Source organism: Tenrec ecaudatus, chromosome X (genome assembly GCF_050624435.1).
Source record: "Tenrec ecaudatus isolate mTenEca1 chromosome X, mTenEca1.hap1, whole genome shotgun sequence".
In the NCBI taxonomy this organism is placed as follows: domain Eukaryota; kingdom Metazoa; phylum Chordata; class Mammalia; order Afrosoricida; family Tenrecidae; genus Tenrec; species Tenrec ecaudatus.
The window spans coordinates 145,768,835-145,786,370 of NC_134548.1; the positions used below are offsets into that span (position 1 = coordinate 145,768,835).

The 17,536-nt window shown below is 43.6% G+C and overlaps 1 protein-coding gene and 1 pseudogene across 3 annotated transcripts in view; both read right to left on the bottom strand.

The window, feature by feature from the left end:
- The window catches only part of LOC142433764 (small ribosomal subunit protein eS8-like), a 37,098-nt pseudogene extending 34,372 nt beyond the window's left edge, over positions 1-2,726 (bottom strand).
- ENOX2 (ecto-NOX disulfide-thiol exchanger 2) overlaps positions 1-2,838 on the bottom strand; it is a 347,998-nt gene extending 345,160 nt beyond the window's left edge. For 2 of the 3 annotated variants that reach the window (XM_075538972.1, XM_075538971.1), the window contains exons 1-2: positions 2,648-2,838; positions 820-880 (exon numbers count right to left, since the gene is read on the bottom strand). The gene's annotated coding sequence lies outside the window, so the exon portion shown is untranslated. Of the gene's footprint in view, positions 1-819; positions 881-2,328; positions 2,488-2,647 lie in introns of those variants that run through there. The other variant, XM_075538973.1, reaches the window with a different exon arrangement.
- Positions 2,839-17,536: the final 14,698 nt, after the last annotated feature.

Here is a 17,536-nt window from a genome sequence, read left to right on the forward strand (position 1 = left end):
CATCTACCACCTAATCAGATCCCAAAAGAGCTCACATCTGGTACTCTGTTGCATCTCCAACACTTCTTGCAGGAGATTTGGGAACCCGGTTGGGGGGGGGGTCAAGGGAGAGAGGGGGGGAAGGTAACACAAAATAAACCCAAAGTATCTGTCATCCAGGTCCAAAGGTCTTAATAGGCATGCCATGTTTTATAAAAAGCACCACATTGACTTTAGTTTGTGAAGGACACGATTAGCTCCTATGGCAGCAGCAGTTCAGCTACTTTGGGTCCTGGCAGCTACATTGCAGCAGAGGCGAGGCACCCTGACAAATAATGTCACCATGAATCATCTGGGTTTCTGCCAGGATGATCAACTCTCCTTCCCAATAACCGTCTCTCCTCACCACAACTGGAAAGTCATGAGCAAAAGTGGATCTTGGAACCAGAAACCATGGTAGGCAGACTTTGAAACTCGAACTCTGAACATCAAACCCCAACTCAATCCCTTCATCTGTACGAGACTTGCTGTGGGTTTTTAAATTTTTGTGTTTTAGCATCCTTTTGTAGGAAAAATGTGAATCTTCACAGTACCGACTTCATAAGACTATTAAAATAATGCAACAAAGTACTTTGACAGTGGGATCAATAAACAACGGTCATCATTGTCACCCAATGAGATGACAATTCAGATGATGTGACGTACGAGGGCAGCAAATGCCATTCCTAAGAGAGTAAACTTGTCACCAGGCTTTAAAATCAACTGTCATAGATTGCAGCTAAGAATAGTTGCGCACAAAGCATCTTTAGTACAAGCTTCCCCTTGACTTTAAACGCATACCTGGAACATGCCACCACACGTTTTTCTGTTCCCCGAGATTTTGAGCACAATTCAGGTTCCCCTAGGATTGAAAAAAAAAATCAGCCAATTTTATTGATTTATTTAACCTTTGATTGTAAATGACATTTAAATACTTTAAAATATTTAAAGAATATTCAATAAATGAAGCTGTGTGTATGCTTCATGGGAGCCCTGTTGACCCAGTGTTTATGGTTTGGCCTGCTAACCACAAAGTCAGCAGTCTGAAACCACCAGAAGCTCTGTGGGAGACAGACAGGGCTTTCAACTCCCATAGAGTTACACTCTCAGAAACTCAGGGGTAGTTCCGCCCTGTTCTATAGAACTAAAGAGTGCTATGAGCTGCAGCTTCAGAGCTCTGTAATAATGAGCCTAAGCTATTTAACCCTATGTACTGCCAACACCTTTCCCTACAATCAGGCAAGCCTACCTATCACAGGGGTCCTCCCTCATTTACCTTTCCCACTCAAAATCTACACCCAATATCAGGAGGAATGTTCTCTGTCCTCTTGGTCAATTTCAAATCCCCTTTAAATCCTGCCATCAAGTCAATTCTGACTCATAGCGACCCCTAGAGGGCAGGATAGAAGTGTAGAAGGATAGAACCCTTCACAGAAGTCAGAAGCCTCAGCTTTCTTTCCTGAACAGGATGATGGTTTCGACCACAGGCCTTGTAGTCAGCAGCCCAACTGGTAACAACTATGCCATCAGGGCAACCATTTACTCCTTAGCCCAAGTTAAAAATCACCTCCTTTATGGAGCCTCCCATGATAGACCTAGAAACATTAGGTGGGTTACCTGGCTTCAGCACCTCCTAGTGTGGATTGGAACTTCAATAGATTCCAACTCCTCCTCATCCCCCCAACCCCACCAGCAGTTTGTCCTTCCAGGAAACACTGAAGGAGTTTTGGCATGCATTTGTGATTATTATAACATATCGGTTTCATGCAGTCTATTTTATTCTTTAGTAGATGTGTGTTCAACATCTACCTTGGGCGCTGGAACCCCTCTCTAGCCTTTCATCTTTTTTGACAGGTCTAAGTATAAGTAACCTATGCTTTGGACACTAACTGCACTGAATGCCTATTTCTCAAAAGCCAAGTCTATTCTCTCTTCAGCTCTTCTGGGAGCCTGGAAATTGAGGAGACTTTTCACATCATCTTGAAAGGGGCTGATGTCAGGGAGAGGAAGGGCTGGATTACAGAGGGGGAGGAGGGAGGAAAGGGGGAGAGGGGGCTAAGGGGGAGGGGGAGAGAAGGAAAGAGGGAGGGACATGGGAGGGGAGAGAAAGAGAGAGAGAGAGAGAGAGAGGGGAGAGGGGGGAGGGGAGAAAGAGAATATCTACCCTAACAAGGAGGCAAAGGGAAAAGTACACGCTCTTGCCGTGGCGAGGAATTCTCACACCCCCAGAGGAGTTGTGGGTGTGTTCCCTGGAAAAAGTGTGACCCCAAACTTCAAATGAAAGTTTAGGGGACAGACGAAAGCGATCACCTGGCTCCCCCAACAGTAAGAAGAGTGCAGACACCACCGAGAGGAAATGCTGGTTGAGAACCCTAACTTCGGACTTGTGAGGGGCACGCAAGTTGGGGTAACCGTCTGGAGCAGTGGGAAAGAGCTTGCCCGCACTCCAGAGCAGAGGGTACACCCCCTCCTCCAGGTCCCGACACCCCCTCCCCGGCAGAGGCGGAGTTAGGCGGAGTTCAGCGCTGAAGTCCCGGCCCCGGAAGCACCCTCCTTCCTAGGCGCCCCCCTCGGTCCTGCAGTCCCACAGTCCCCGGACAGGGCTACTCAGGCTTTGTGCCTGTCTAACCTCCAGCTCCCCAGCTACCGAAGCGCGACTCCACAGGCGGCGGCAGAGACTGGAGGCGGCGCGGCGGCACCTGGCGCATAACGCCTTTCGGGCACCGGGCGCCGCCAAGGTGTTTCCACGCTGGGCTTGGCAACCAGGCGCCTCGGCCGGGCCCTGGGGCCCAAGGCTAGATCCTCTCGCACTCCGTGGCCAGCGCGCGCTCTTCTATTGGTTATTGGTCACCAGGGAAGCTTCGGGCCCAAGCCCTTGGTCTCATGGGAAATGTAGTTTGACGTCCCCGGAGGCTTTTCTTCCTACTGGCATACAATATTGGGATTAACCGCGAAAACCCCAAGTGGAAAGAAAGGATTGTAGGAGATGGAGTGGAGACACTTCGTTTTATAGCTCCGCAATCTCCGCACCTACGCTTTGTATAGACCCCCCCCCCCCGTTCTAACGGAGGAGGGTATTCTGGGTCTTGTAGTTTAGAAGGCACACGTGTGTCATCTCTTTGCTTGAGGTATAGGATTGTACACAGGAAACTAGATTCGCGGAATTTTACTCTTGGTTAAGCTTATTCGCATATGGGGGGGGGGGGAACACTTTAGGCTGCAGTTTTAAATTCCCATTGACTTCTTGAATTATTTGGTTCGTCAATGTTCTGATTGTGGCCCCCGGATTGCACAAACTGTAAAAAACCCACTGTCACCCGGTCTGTTTAACTGACACCACAAGACAGGATAGAACTGCTCTTGTGGGTTTCCGAGGCTAGTAACTCTTTAGGAAAGTAGAAAACTTCGCCTTTCGCCTGCAGGACAGCTTGGTAGTTTGAGACTGAAGATCTTGTGGTGAGCAGTCAAACGCCTAGAGTTAGCAATCAAACTCCTTCGCCAGGGCTCCCTTCTAAAGGTTAACAGTTTGAACCCACCCAGAAGCTCCTGGTGATCCGTTTCCACACAAGTTATAGCCCAGAAAACGCTCTAGAGCAGCTCTTCACTGCAGTTCATGGAGTTCCCATGATGTAGAATGGGTTGGGTGGCAGCAAGAATTTTTATTATTTAATGCCCCGATAAGCTTAGAGTTTTATTTCGAGAGACGACGACATGATCCTTTCAAATTATCAAAGTGTAGTCTGTGTGGATCACCTGCATCAGAGTCATGTAAAAGGCTGGGTGGTATGCATATTTTGTTTTTAATGAGGAATCATAGTGCTTCCTTAGAAATGGTGTTGTAAACAGGCATAAAAATGTGATCTAGGTGAGTGCAGAAAAAACGATAATGAACTCACACTTTTGCCAGCAAGAACAATAACTACAGTCAGCTAAGTATACAAGGAAGAAGCACACACTCCTGTGTGATCCAAGGATTGTCATTAATAAAATCCAATGGAAGGCATGGTATCAGAGCTTAAGTTGTGAACACCCAGTTTGCAGAAGGCTTTGGCTAACAATAAGAACACAAAATCCATTTCAGCGGCCCTGTGTGGATTAAGCGTCCCATGATCACCCTCTAGGGATCTGTATGGCTGTGTTAGCAGACAGAAAATATTGTAAAGTTGATGATGAGCGTGCCAAATTCTACAGTAAAGTGGATTATGGCAGATGCAGTTAAAGTAAAATGGAACACCGTATCACTTGATCTTCCTTTTGGTCCATTTTAATTGGTTCCGGTTTTTAATATTTTATGCTTTCTTTTCTATTGAGGTTTTTCTGTTTAATTTCGTCATTGTGGGTTGTTTTTCTTCTCATTTTTGTTTTGTATATCTTCCTATATATGAAACCCAGGACAGGTACATCTACAGAGACAGTAACTGGACTAATAATTATCTAGGGACATGATTGGGATGGTAAGGGGGAAATGGGGAGTTCACAGCAACGAGTATGAGAAAAATGAAAATGTTCTTCAATTGATTGTGGTGAGGATTGCACGACTGTTCTCACTGTGACTGAACTATGTAATTGTGTGATGTGTGAATTACATGCCAACAAAAAATAAATATATTCAAAACCCTTTTAAAAATAATGCAAAAGTGGGAAACTACAATACTGGCAAATGATAGGCTTGCTCAGCCCCTAATATTAGATATCTCTGCCTTCCTGATTCACAGCTATGTACCGGTTTCTTCTGAGTAAGACTTTTCTCGATTGTTTTTATTAGACGGGTGAAAGTCAGTTACCTGACACGGGAATAAATAAACCCAATGATACTTAATATATGGATTGTTATAAGAGCTGTAAGAGTCCCCAATAAAACTATTTATAAGCAAACAAATAAAAATAGTACCCACATACATATTGTAATGAAACCAATTGGAACAGCATGAATAATAAGAGATCAGGTTTATAAATAATGTTTAGTGCTTAAAATTTTGATTAAAAAGTTAATCCAGATCTGACATGCATGTCTGGCCAGAATAAGCCCAGAGTGTGGTTTCTGTCTTTAACTAGTGTCAAGGTTGCATCTTTGTCCCCAGTGGATCTCAGGAATGGTCTGTGGAGCTAACTGACAATGGTCAGTGTTTAGACATCATTCTGTGGCCAGAACCTTGGCCAATGTCAGAGTTGGGTCTAGGGGCAGCAGTCCCACTTCAGCTTTGTACAGTATTTACGTTTACTGAATGCTGGTGGCTTTTTATCAGAGTTTAGGGGTTATTCATGGAAAAGATGAGCCACACTATGAAAATCTTAGGGCTAATTCGTTCTTCAGATTGGCTTTTAGTTAGGCTCTAGATCAGTGGTTCTCAACCTTCCTAATGCTGCGATCCTTTAATACAGTTCCTCATGTTGTGGTGAGCCCCCAAACCATAAAAGTATTTTTGTTGCTACTTCATCACTGTAATTTTGCTACTGTTATGAATCAGGAGACCCCAGCAAAAGAGTCATTCAACCCCCAATGGGGTTATGACCCAGAGGTTAAGAACCACTGTTCTAGATTGAGCCATTGGTTGATGTTTCACATCATTCTAAGTGTAGGGTTAGGCTAAGAATGAACACTATGGAAGATAATCCTAAACTTGACTTCAGGATTCAAGGCTAAGGCTACAATCAGGGGCTTAATTGGAGACTCTTGCCAAAATTTAAATTCAGGCTTTAGTCAGAGTTTAGAGCAGGGGTCCTCAACCTTTTTAAACAGGGGGGCAGTTCACTGTCCTTCAGACTCATTGGAGGGCCGGCTATAGTTAAAAAAAAAACAACTATGAACAAATTCCTATGCACATTGCACATATCTTATTTTGAAGGAAAAAAACCAAATGGGCAAAAACACCCAATGATCAGCATACATATCCACGGTGGGCCGCATGTGACCCACGGGCCATAGTTTGAGGATGCCCGCTTTAGAGTTTCCATATCATGTTGACAGCTTAGGACTTAGACTCGGGTTAGTGTAGCAGCCAGTGTTGATTGTACAGTGTTTCATACCATCGTCTGAGGGGGAACCATTTTGGTTACAAGGTGGAGCCAACTCAATGGCAGACTGTAGGTCAGGAAGGTCGTAGAATGAATGCATTGGAATAATGGTGCTAGAGAATATCGAAAGGCCCATGGACTGCTAAAAGGATAAACAAACCTGTCTTGGAAGCTGTAAGGTCAGAGTGCTCCTTTAGAGGCAAGGGTGGCAAGACTTTGTCTTACATACTTTGGACAATTCAAGAGAGACCAGTCCCTGGAGAAGAACATTATATTTTGTAGAGTGGAAGGGCAGTGAAAAAGACGAAGGCCCCACAATATGATGGATTGACACAGTGGGCTCAGGCATACGAACCATTGTGGGGATGGTCCAGGACCGTGGAGCATTTAGGGTCACTATGGATCGGAGCCAACTCGATGGCACTTACCAACAACTCAATGGTACCTACGAACAACAACCAAGTAGCCGGCATTCTGGGATGAATAGTACAGTTCATTCTGTGCTATTTGTCAGTGATCATACCGTGCTTAGCACCATAGGTTCATCTAGTTCCAGTTTAGGACTAGATCTCTGGCCAGAGTGATACTCAAGCTCAAACTCAAGCTACTGCTAGTGCTCTCTGTCCACATATACAGTACAATGTGTTTATGAGTAGGCCTGTGAGAAAGGGTGGCCTTCATTCGGAACCTGTTATTAGGTTACTGAGAAGAGTTTTTCATCCAGCCAGGTAGTGTTAGGAATCATTCTTCAGTATAGCTTTGAGGCTGGATTTTCTCCCCGTTAGTCCTCAGAATGTGACCAGGAAGAGGGCTGTTTGTGCCCAGGGTTAGAACTAAAAGTGTGAATAGTTTTAAAGCTAAGACTATGAAACAAACCAACAAACAAATGAAAATTGTCTTTGCCTAGTTTGTCATGACGTCATGTTCCAAGTTTGTTGTCAGTGTCTGCCTCATGTTGGTAAGCATTTCTGTTGCCAGAGTGAGGGCGAAAGATATGGATGGAGTTGGGATTCAGTCCAGGCTAGCATTTAGTCACAGTGAAGGTTCAATTTGGGGCAAAGGTTAAAAATCAGTATTTATCAGTTTGGGAAAATTTGTTTTCTTTCCAGGTTTAAAGCTCAAGTTAGGAGTTAGGCTTCTGGGTTCAGGTGATGAGAGTTATGAATTCAGTAAATGGGTAGAGTTGAGGGACTTGATCTATAGCTAGATAGGAGCTGTAAGTTTTAGGGGTCAAATCAGTGTCCCCTGATGGGACTCAGCACATCCCAGGTACATTTACTTTTTTTGGGGGGGGGGGGGCAATTTATTAACCCATTCTCCAGTCAGGTTTAGAATTTGGGTTTTGACCAAAGTTAAGTCAACCTGGGGCCATGAAAAAGGTTCTCTCTGTGGGGCAGGAGTAGGACATTGCTGTGGCCAGAATATATCTTCAAGTTGTGTAGAAGATGTGATTTCATTTCCTGGCTAGGGCTAAGGCACTCTCTTTGGCCACGTTTAGAGTGCAGCCTCTGTAGGTGTTGTCATTTCTGTATGTGGCCAAGTTTAGTTGCCTCCGTTGGGGTCACTTTCTGGGTAGTGCTAAGTCTGTGGAAATTGTACCTGGGTTGGTTTCCAAGAACAGGTCTCAGGCTGTTGAACAAGTGAGAGCCTCGATCTGTGTTAAGCATTAGAGCCCAGTCAATATTTATGCTGAGTCTTCATTCTGTTGTGATGGTAATTATATTCCAAAGTTAGGGCCTAGTCTGTAGCTTATATTAGAGACTCAGCCTGGAGAAAGATTTCGGGGTATGTGCAATTTTGAATTAACTCTCCGTATCATGACTGATGGCCTTATTCAAAAGTCATCACTAGGGTCAAAAGATCAGGCCTAGAACCCGTCATAGACACCAAGTCAATCAGTGTGTCACCGTTGTTGTTCTCGTTAGGTGTCATCAAGTCAGCGACAAGCTGTAAGGACCCTACACGCATGGAGCTATGCCGGAGCCCAGGGATGCCGTCACTGTGGCCATCCATCTCATTAAGAACCTTCCTCTTTGCTGCCCCTCCCCTGTATCCAACATGCTGTCCTTTTCCAGGGACTGGCCTCTCCCGACAACATGTCTGAAGTGTGGAAGACAAAGTTTTGCCACCCTTGATTCTCAGGAGCACTCTGGCCGTACTGCTTCCACGACAGATCAGCTTGTCCCTTCAGCAGTCCAGGGCCCTTTCCAGCCCCACAATTCAAATGCATCGAGTCATCTACAGTTTACCGGATTCCGTGTCCTAGTTTCCCATGCCCAGTATGTCCCTAGGCCTCCAAACACTCCCTGCCAACAAGGTGATCCCAAGTCAACAACCGTCTAGGAGAGAGTAGAACTGTCCAGTGGATTCTGAGCGTGGGACTCTTTACAGGAGGAGCAAACTGCATCTTTTCCTCACCCACCAGACTGGGTCTTCTAACTGCTGACTGGCATTGAGCAGCCCAAGTGGAGCCCCCTGCACCACTCAGGCTCCTTGACTGGACCTAGGAATGCAATTTCATCATGGTCAAGGCCGGGGCATGTAGCTCAGTTTCTGGCTCTCTGTAAAAACAAAAGAACTGGTATAGCTGCATGACTATCACACAAACAGACCTTAAGAGAAAAACTTTGTTCGAGATAAACTAGAATTTAAGAGAAAATATTTATTACAGCTGAAGAATATTTTATACTGATATATGTGTATAGTCATAAAAAGGTATAATTATAAATATACATGCAACTAATAACAAAGCCATAAATTCCATAAAGCTAAAGTAACAGAATTATAGGGAAAAATAGGCAAAGCAATTTAGATTTGGAGACTTGACCACTCTGCTCTAGGGTCTGAAAATCTTCAAGGGAATAGAAGACTCTCATTACTCAAGGCCAGTTCTGTGGGAGAAAGATGAGGTTTTCTCCTCCCTAGAAGTTACAACTTCAGAAACCCACAGGGGCGGTTCTCTCCTGGGATACAGGATTGCTATGAGTCCGAGCCACCCGGATGGCAGTGAATTTTTGAGTTTTTAGGCCAACTGGACATAGCAGATTATCTGTAAAATACCCCACCCCACAACGCAGAATACACGTTATTCAAGCGTGCATCAAATATGCTCTATGATAGACTACATGTTCGGACATAAAACAATCTCAATACATTGAAAGGTTTGAAATCATGCAAAGGAAGCTCTATTCCCACAAGGGAATGAAATAAGGAACTGACAGAGTGAAATTTGTGAAGTCTACAAATATGGAGAAATTAAACAACATACTCCTAAATATGTCATGAGTCAAAGAAAAAAATACATAACAATTAGAAAATAATTGAGATGCATAAAAATTAAAACATAACCCATCGAGATGTTTGGGATGAAGTTACCATAGTGCTTGTTCAACTCCACAGAGATAAGAAGTAGCAACGTGAGTATTTTATATGTTGTGCCTTCTTTAGCATCTTTGCTTTCTTTTGTAATTGGTTTCAGGGTAACTTGGAGTGTGGCTAGACTCAGACTGAGACAGAGTCACACAGTGGGGAGCTAGGCGGGGCTACGATTCTGACAAGGCAGCTACTGCCCTCTACTGCCAGGATCCAGCAAGGCCAGGAGAGTTTTATGGCCATTTTTCCTTTGGATTTAGGAATATAGAATGGCATGATGTGATCATTTAGTTGAAGAAGTAGACTAGATGCAATCATTCTGCCATTGATATTTTGGGACCACTCCGATGATAAAGATAGTATGTCTTTATTCGTGTTTACTCATGGATATGCATTTATACGCACGTTTCTGCGTCAGTTAGCCTGTTTTATTATATATTGGTCTTCTGCTTTTGTCTAAACTCTGGATTCAATAACTGGATTAATATCTCAAGCATTCCCTCAGAGCTTCTGATTCTGCTCAGGTGCTTTGCAGCCTAGCCTTTCATAAGTACCTGCGGCAATTCTAATACAGCTGGTTCACATAGTCCACATTTTTAACACAATGGGGTGATATTTTAGAGTAGACTCTGGAACCAACATGCTGGCAGTTCAATTATAGTCTGAGGTACGTCGATCTACCTCTCGTTTTTTCATTCATAAGGAAAAAACAACAACAACAACAACCACGCATAGTAATAGTACTTGCCTTATGAGGTTTCTGTGAGGATGAGACCATGTATTTAAAGCATATTTCATTGTATGTGCCTGACCTGATATATAAAAACAAAAGCCAAACTCACTGGCACCTAGTTGCTTTTCATTCACAGTGACCCAGTAGGACACAACAGAATTGCCCTGTAGGGTTTGAAGGCTGTACATCTGTACCGAAGCAGACTGCTGCTTCTTTCTCCTGTGGAGCAGCTGGTGGGTTTGCACTTTAAACCTTTCCACTAACAGCGTAGGGTCTAACCCACTGTATCACCAGGGCTCCTTGGAGCTATCATATGTGCTTAAGAAACAGTACCTTTTATTATTCTAGTTATATTATTTATGTTATTAGTCACAAAGAGATATTTAGACATAGTTCCTGCCTTCTCATACGTATTTCTGCTTTCTTTTTAACTGAGGGTTTTCGCATTTATTTTGTTAATGTTGTTAGTTATTTTTTTGTTTCTTAAGTTTTTTTTATTTTTGTATAGTTTTTGTATATGAAATCCAAGAGAAGGGGAACTGATAGAGACAATAACTGGATTAATGGTTCCTTTGGGATATGAAATATGATGTTGGGGGAAATGGGGAGCTAATAGCAATGAGTAAAAGAATGAAGAAAATATTCTGAAGTTGATTGTGGTAATGATTGAACAAGTCCTGATATGCCTGAACTATTGAATTGTATGATATGGGGATTATGGGCCAATAAAACTCGTTTTTTTAAGTAGACTTCAAGAAAGAAGACTAAAAGTATACAAAGCAGAAAAACTTAAACGTGTTAATTATGCAGATGACACAACCTTGCTTGTTGAAAGTGCTAAGGATGACGATCAAAGGTTATATATAGCCTTCAGTGTGGATCACGACTCAATGTAAAGAAGGCCGAAGTCCTCACACCTGGACCCATAGGCGACATCCTGATCAATGGAGAAAACGTTGAAGTTGTCAAGGAATTTGCTTTCCTTGAATCCACAAGCAAAGTGCACAGAAGCAGCAGTCAAGAGATCAAACAATGCATTTCACCAAATCGATCTGCTGCCTCAGACCTCTTTCGAGTGTTGCAAAACAAGGGGGTTCCTTTGAGGACTCAGGTGTACCCGGCCCCAGCCAAGGTATTTTCCATTGCCTTGTACATATGTAACAGTTGGACATTGAGTAAGAAAGACCAAAGAAGAATCAATGCATTGAAGACTATTGAAAGTACCATGGAGAACAAACAAATCTGTCTGGGAAGAAGTACAACCAGAATGCTACGCACAGCCGAGGATGACAAAAAGTTGCCTCATGTCCCTTGGCCATGTTGTCAGGAGAGACCAGTCCCTGGAGAAGTAAATCCTGCTCGGTCAAGTCGTGGGCAGCGAAGGAAAGGAAGGCCCTCCAGGAGATGGCTGGACACAGGGGCTGCAACAGTGAGTCCACACATTAGATCGATTGTGAGGATGGCACCGGACTGGGCAGCGTTTCCTTCTGTTGTGCACAGGGTCACTATGAGTTGGAATCTACTTGACAGCATCCACAACAGCAACACACACTCTGGGATTCTGACTTTAAGGACCATGGGTGCTCCGAAAAGGGAGGGGTCACCTTGAACTAGAATAGGGGTAGGCAAACTTTTGGGATGGAAGAGTGGATCCTGTCCCTGACAAAAATAGAAAAATTATTGGAGAGCCATAAATATATTTTTACCAACAAATGAGATCACCATTATCTGAATAATGATTTTATGTTCCTTTTCAATTTTACTACAGAGCCACATGGACCTACCAAAGAGCCACGTAGGGCTCGAGAGCCGCCATTTGCCGACTCTTGGACTTGAGAAATCAGAGAAAGCTTCAAAGAGTAGTTCACAGTTGAATGTGGCCTCAATGGATCAGAACGGCGAGAGCAGGAGGAGCAGAATGGACCATTATGTTTCTGAATTGCACACCAGAGGGGTCATAGTTCCCTGTAACAAAAATACCACCAGTGGGTTACTGGAACTAACACATTTATTCTCTTGCCGTTCAGGAGGCGAAAATTCCAGATTCAGAAGGTTGGCCCTAGCACAAAGCGTTCCCTCTCTGACGGCCCGTGTCGCCTGGCAGCACTGATGGCCTTCGCATCTCCCTGTGGCTTGGCATCCATCTTCCCCTGAGGGTCCAAAGGGCACATTTCACTCCTGGCTTTTTTTTCTTGACGGTAGTAAGTCCCTCTCCTCTCTCCTCACCCTTTGCTCTCCCCTTTTTTCTTTCATAAGATGAAAAGTCTTCTTGCAGACCACGCCCCAGACAAACTCCTCTCCCAGACGAGCAGGGCCTTGATAGGATGAAAGGCGTTGCACCCCATTCTTAATCCCCTTATTGGTTTCACATCGGTTCAAGTTACCTAACTGTAACTCTCACACCGCTGAGATTCATGGCCAAGGCTAGTTGACACATAATTGAGAGAGGCACTCTTCCAGAGATCACAATGACAGTGGTTCCCCGACCCAGTGGCCATGAGAGCACGCCAGTCGGTAGTGAGGGGGTAAGAGACGCCAACATGTAGGAATTCTGGTTGCAGCCTATAACCTCATTCCCAGAGAAGAATTTAAAGAGCCAGGAAAGCTAGGAACATGGAAGAGGTTGCAGATAGTATGACAATTCTGTGCTAAGGAGACCTGGTGGTGGCGTGATTACATGTTGGGCTACAAACTGCCAAGTCAGCAGTTTGAAGCCACCAGCTGCTCTGCAGTGGAGTCAGGATTTTCTACTCCTGTAGAGTGGCAGTCTCAGAAACTCATTAGGGAAAGCGGCAGTTCAACCCTGTCCTATAGGGTTGCTAGGAATCAGAATCGACTTGATGGCAGTGAGCAAGATTTACGTGTACCAGGCCTTTACAAGGATCAAGTCTTCTATCCCTCAAAATAATCATGTGAGAGCTACAACTTTCAGTCTTATTTTACAGGGTGGAGATGCACCTCTTTTTCTTAGAGCTCTTTTCTTGATTCTCTCCCCTCACATTGAACCTCACAAATAATCTCTGTTGTCTTTGGGTCTTTTGACTTTTAATTCCAAGAATAATCTAGGGTGAATGATTTGAGACTGGTGAGGATTCTAGTGTCAAGGTAACTTGGAGGTATACCCAACCGAGGAAAACGTCCCTTCCAGCCCCTCAGGCTCATAGAGATGTCCTCATTAGACTCGCATCCAGAATGTGGCCATGAGTGACTTTGGGGAGACAGAGAAAGAAGGTGGAGCAGCTGTCTCCTAGCAAAAGGCATTAAGGGGATTTCTGTAAGTTTTTTTTTTAGCAGTTTTATTGACATGTAGTTCTCATCTCATATAATTCAGTGAGGTAAATATATATATATATATATATATATATTATTTTAAACGTTTTATTAGGGGCTCATCCAACTCTTATCACAGTCCATACATATACATACATCAATTGTATGAAGCACATCCATACATTCCCCGCCCCAATCATTCTCAAAGCATTTGCTCTCCACTTAAGCCCTTTGCATCAGGTCCTCTTTTTTTTCCCCCTCCCTCTATAAGCTTTTAAAAGTGTGCCAGGGGAACACTTGGTCTGAAAAGGCCTCCTGGCCCATGGGCTGGAAAGAAAGAAGAGCACGAATGAAAAGTATGGACATGACTGTGACCTGGGTCATGAGCTCAGAAAGCCCAGGGAGTATAGGTTGCGACAGGCCTTAAACCAGGAGGGGGAAACCTTTTTCTTCCAAGGAGCCATTTGGATATTGATAACATTGGCTATTGATAACATTGTCAACTTGAAAATTAGCCTGCTGTATTTGGACAAACATTTGATGAACTCACCCCTATGCGATGGCTGCCACTGCTCTTTCATGGGGTGTGTGGTCATAGCTGGTATGGCTGGTTTCGGGGTGTCTCTAGGGCCCTCAGGCTTGGCATTCCCCACCTCTGCTGAAAACAAACCAAAGTGGAAAGCACCATCCCATTAAACCACTGTCACTTTATAGGACAGAGTAAAACAGCCTCCCCTTTCTCCCTCAGAGCAGCTGGTGCTTTTCAAGTGCTGACCTTGCGGTTCGCAGCCCAATGAACAACCCACTAGGCCAGCAAGGCTCCCTCAAACAAAACAACCCATTGCCATCGAGTCAATTCTGTGTCATAGCCACCCTATAGAGCAAGATAGAACTGCCTCTTTGGGTTTTTAAGGCTGTACCGCTTTATGGGACTGGGAAGCCTCCTCTTTCTATCACGTTTCTGAGTCTGTACCTCTTCATGGGAATAGAAAGACTCATCTGTATCGCGCGAAGCTCCTTAGAACGTTTTATGTAGCTCTCCACGGAAACCCTCTCATTGAATACATCTGAGTATGTTTCCTGCGGAACTCAGATTTGTTGCGTCCTCTGGCGCCACCTAGTGGGAACAATGAGGTAGTGCGATGGGATCTAGTACACTGGGCAGTTCAAGATAAGGGACAGTGAGATTGGATCAGAGTATTATGGGGATTCGGGACACGTTATGGACAATTGGAAGTCTTTTAGGGAAAGGCTGGTAGGACATTGAAAGAGAGGAGCACAGGCCGTTAGAAAATTAGTCTGTGTAAAGTCCCTTACTTACAAGCCCATCGGCAAAAGCATCGAAATGGACTACATCTACTCCTCACCGAACAACTATCTGATCTGATATTTCCCATTTATGACGATAGTAAAGTTTCTCTGACTATTCCGTGCATCAGTGATGTGCGTTTGACAGTAGTGAATACCATGGTCGTAACTGAGAGTAATCTGCCTGAGATATTTAAGGTTATGTGGTTTGGCAGTTATGAAATGGTGTATTTGGACAGTTATATCATGATGTAATCCTCTATTTTGTGATCTGTTGTGGTCATCACTCATTTTTTTATAACTCTGAGTTTTGCATAGCAACTTGATCTTTACAAGCGAACCCTGTTGGTAAGTGAGGAGTGGGTGTATTTACGCAGTGATCACTGCCTGCCAGCAGCATTGGTGGCGCACTGGTTACAAAGTTGGCGACTGACTGGAAGATCAGCAACTGGAAACCACCACTTACTCTTTGGGAGAAAGACCGGGCTTTCTACTCCTTTAAAGAATTACAGACTCAGAAACCCACAGGGGCAGTTCTACCTTGTCCTGCAGGAGCACTGTGAATCAGCATCGACTTGATGGCAGCGACCTAGAGGCTTTTCTAGCTACCTGCCAGGCCTGGGCTAGGAACTATACATGCACCTTTTCATTTAATCTTCCTCGTTTCTTCTCCGCGGGAGAAGTTTGCTTAGATTATTTTCCTTTTACTATTTAGAAGATTTCACCACCATTACTATCTGCTCTGGCATTTCTCCACCCTGTATCAAGTTTCATGACACTTTTCATATTGTTACATTGTTAGAAGATTCTTCACATTTTCTGTTGGTTCTAGTGTTTCCCCCCTAAATTTTAAGTTATTGGCTTAAAGTTCATCATAACGCTTTATTGCTATTTTAATGTCTGCAGTGTGCCTAATAAAAGAGCCCTGGTTAAAGTATTTAGCCAGGAACCCAAAGGTTGGCAATTCAAACACATTAGCCCACCTTTCTGCAAAGGAACGGTGTGACAGTTTGTTTCAATAGAGATTAATTTTGGAAACCTTACCTGGGCAGTTCTACCCGTCAGGTTGTATTACTATGAGTCAGGATCAACAGTAACAGGTTTCTGTTTGTTTGTATTAGGTTAATGTCTGTAGTGAGTATCGAGTGAAATTTCCATTACATTTTAATTCTATTTTTCCATGGACTTTTTGAAGATCCCTCATAAATGTATGAAATGTAATCGAAGGACTAATCGTATATTAGTTACAAGATAAGCTTACCAATTCCCAACAAAATTAGTGTCAATTCTATATCATATAATAACATATAATGTTTTATTAATGTGATATCTTGATTGATCATAGGATTTCTGGCTCATTTTTCTGTAAAATCATGTATTACAGTCTCAAAATTTATACTTTTGCCAACTTAAACTTCAATTTATATAACAGAAAGTGATGTCTATTTATAGGTAGTGATAATATTAGGATAATTTTCTTATAAGTTATTTTTGGAATATTAATTTGTATTAGGTCTAGGGCTGATGATTCTCACAGAACAATGAAAAAACCAGACCTAACTTTCCTACAAAGCCACTTCATATGCATGAGTTTAATTTGAAATGCACCCTTATACCATGGGGTATTAGGCAGCATCCTGAGGATGGCCACAGAAATGACGTGCTCTGATTTCCCAGAACTGTGATTACAGGAGGCACGATCACCCTCAGGTCGGCCTAGTCTAAGACCATGAACCCCTTTCCGTGGACATCGTTTTCTCTGACTAGGAGCAGCAGGAGCCCTGGTGGCATGAGGGTTACTCACTGGCCTGTGATCTACAAGAGCAGCAGTTTGAAACCAGTAGCCACTCCATGGGAGAAAGGCAGGGCTTTCTTCCTCTTGCCTTGAGGGTGAATGGTGGCCTGGAACAGCGACATACTGAACTAATTTAATTCCCTTCATGCTTCATTCTGACATGTATCAATCTGGTAGACATGGTTCTGCTGTAAATGAATGTTGGAAGATTTGTCCTATCACCTATTTGCTTGTGTCAATAGTGTCTAGTCACTGTACAAGCAATCAATCCGTGTATTGTGGCTCATACTCTATGTTCAGCTAATTTCCTCATCTCCACAGTGTTTTGGATTCTATATCATTGGCTATCTAATGACAATATCAGTGCATAGTGATTACGCATTGGGCTGCTAACTGCATGGTCACTAATTTGCAACCAGCACCTCAGGGGAAAGGATGAAGCTTTCTATCCTGTGAAGAACTGCTGGCCCAAAGACTCACAGGGGCAGTTATACCCTGCCCTATAGGGTCCACACAAGCCGGCACTGATTGGTGACAGCGGAAGGGATGCCCCAGAGGGATGATTGATCATGTTTTCTAACATAAAATGACAATGATGTCTCTAAGGTGAACCACAGACATATAAAAAAACATAGCTATTTGCATGGATTCGGGGTTTGCACTTAATTCTACTTCCAATCTAAGAACAATTAGATGCTAGCTCTCAGGAAGAGATCACTGAAGATCTGAGTGCTATAGCAAAGTGTGGTGAAGAAACTAGATGATGGTGGCCAGCTATCAGAAAGACTAACATCTGGGATCTAAAAGCCTTGTCTTCAAATAAGCATGCATCCAATTGAAGCTTCAACTAAGTCCACTTGCAGAAGGCTATGAATGACAATGGAAGGTCAGCATCCATTTGCAGGACCCACACATGGATCAAGCCACGATGAATTCCCTCTGGTCATAGCTGAAGCATGTGGATCATCCTATTATCTAACAGAGAGCCCTGACTTTTGTGGTAGATGTAAAAATAATATCTAATC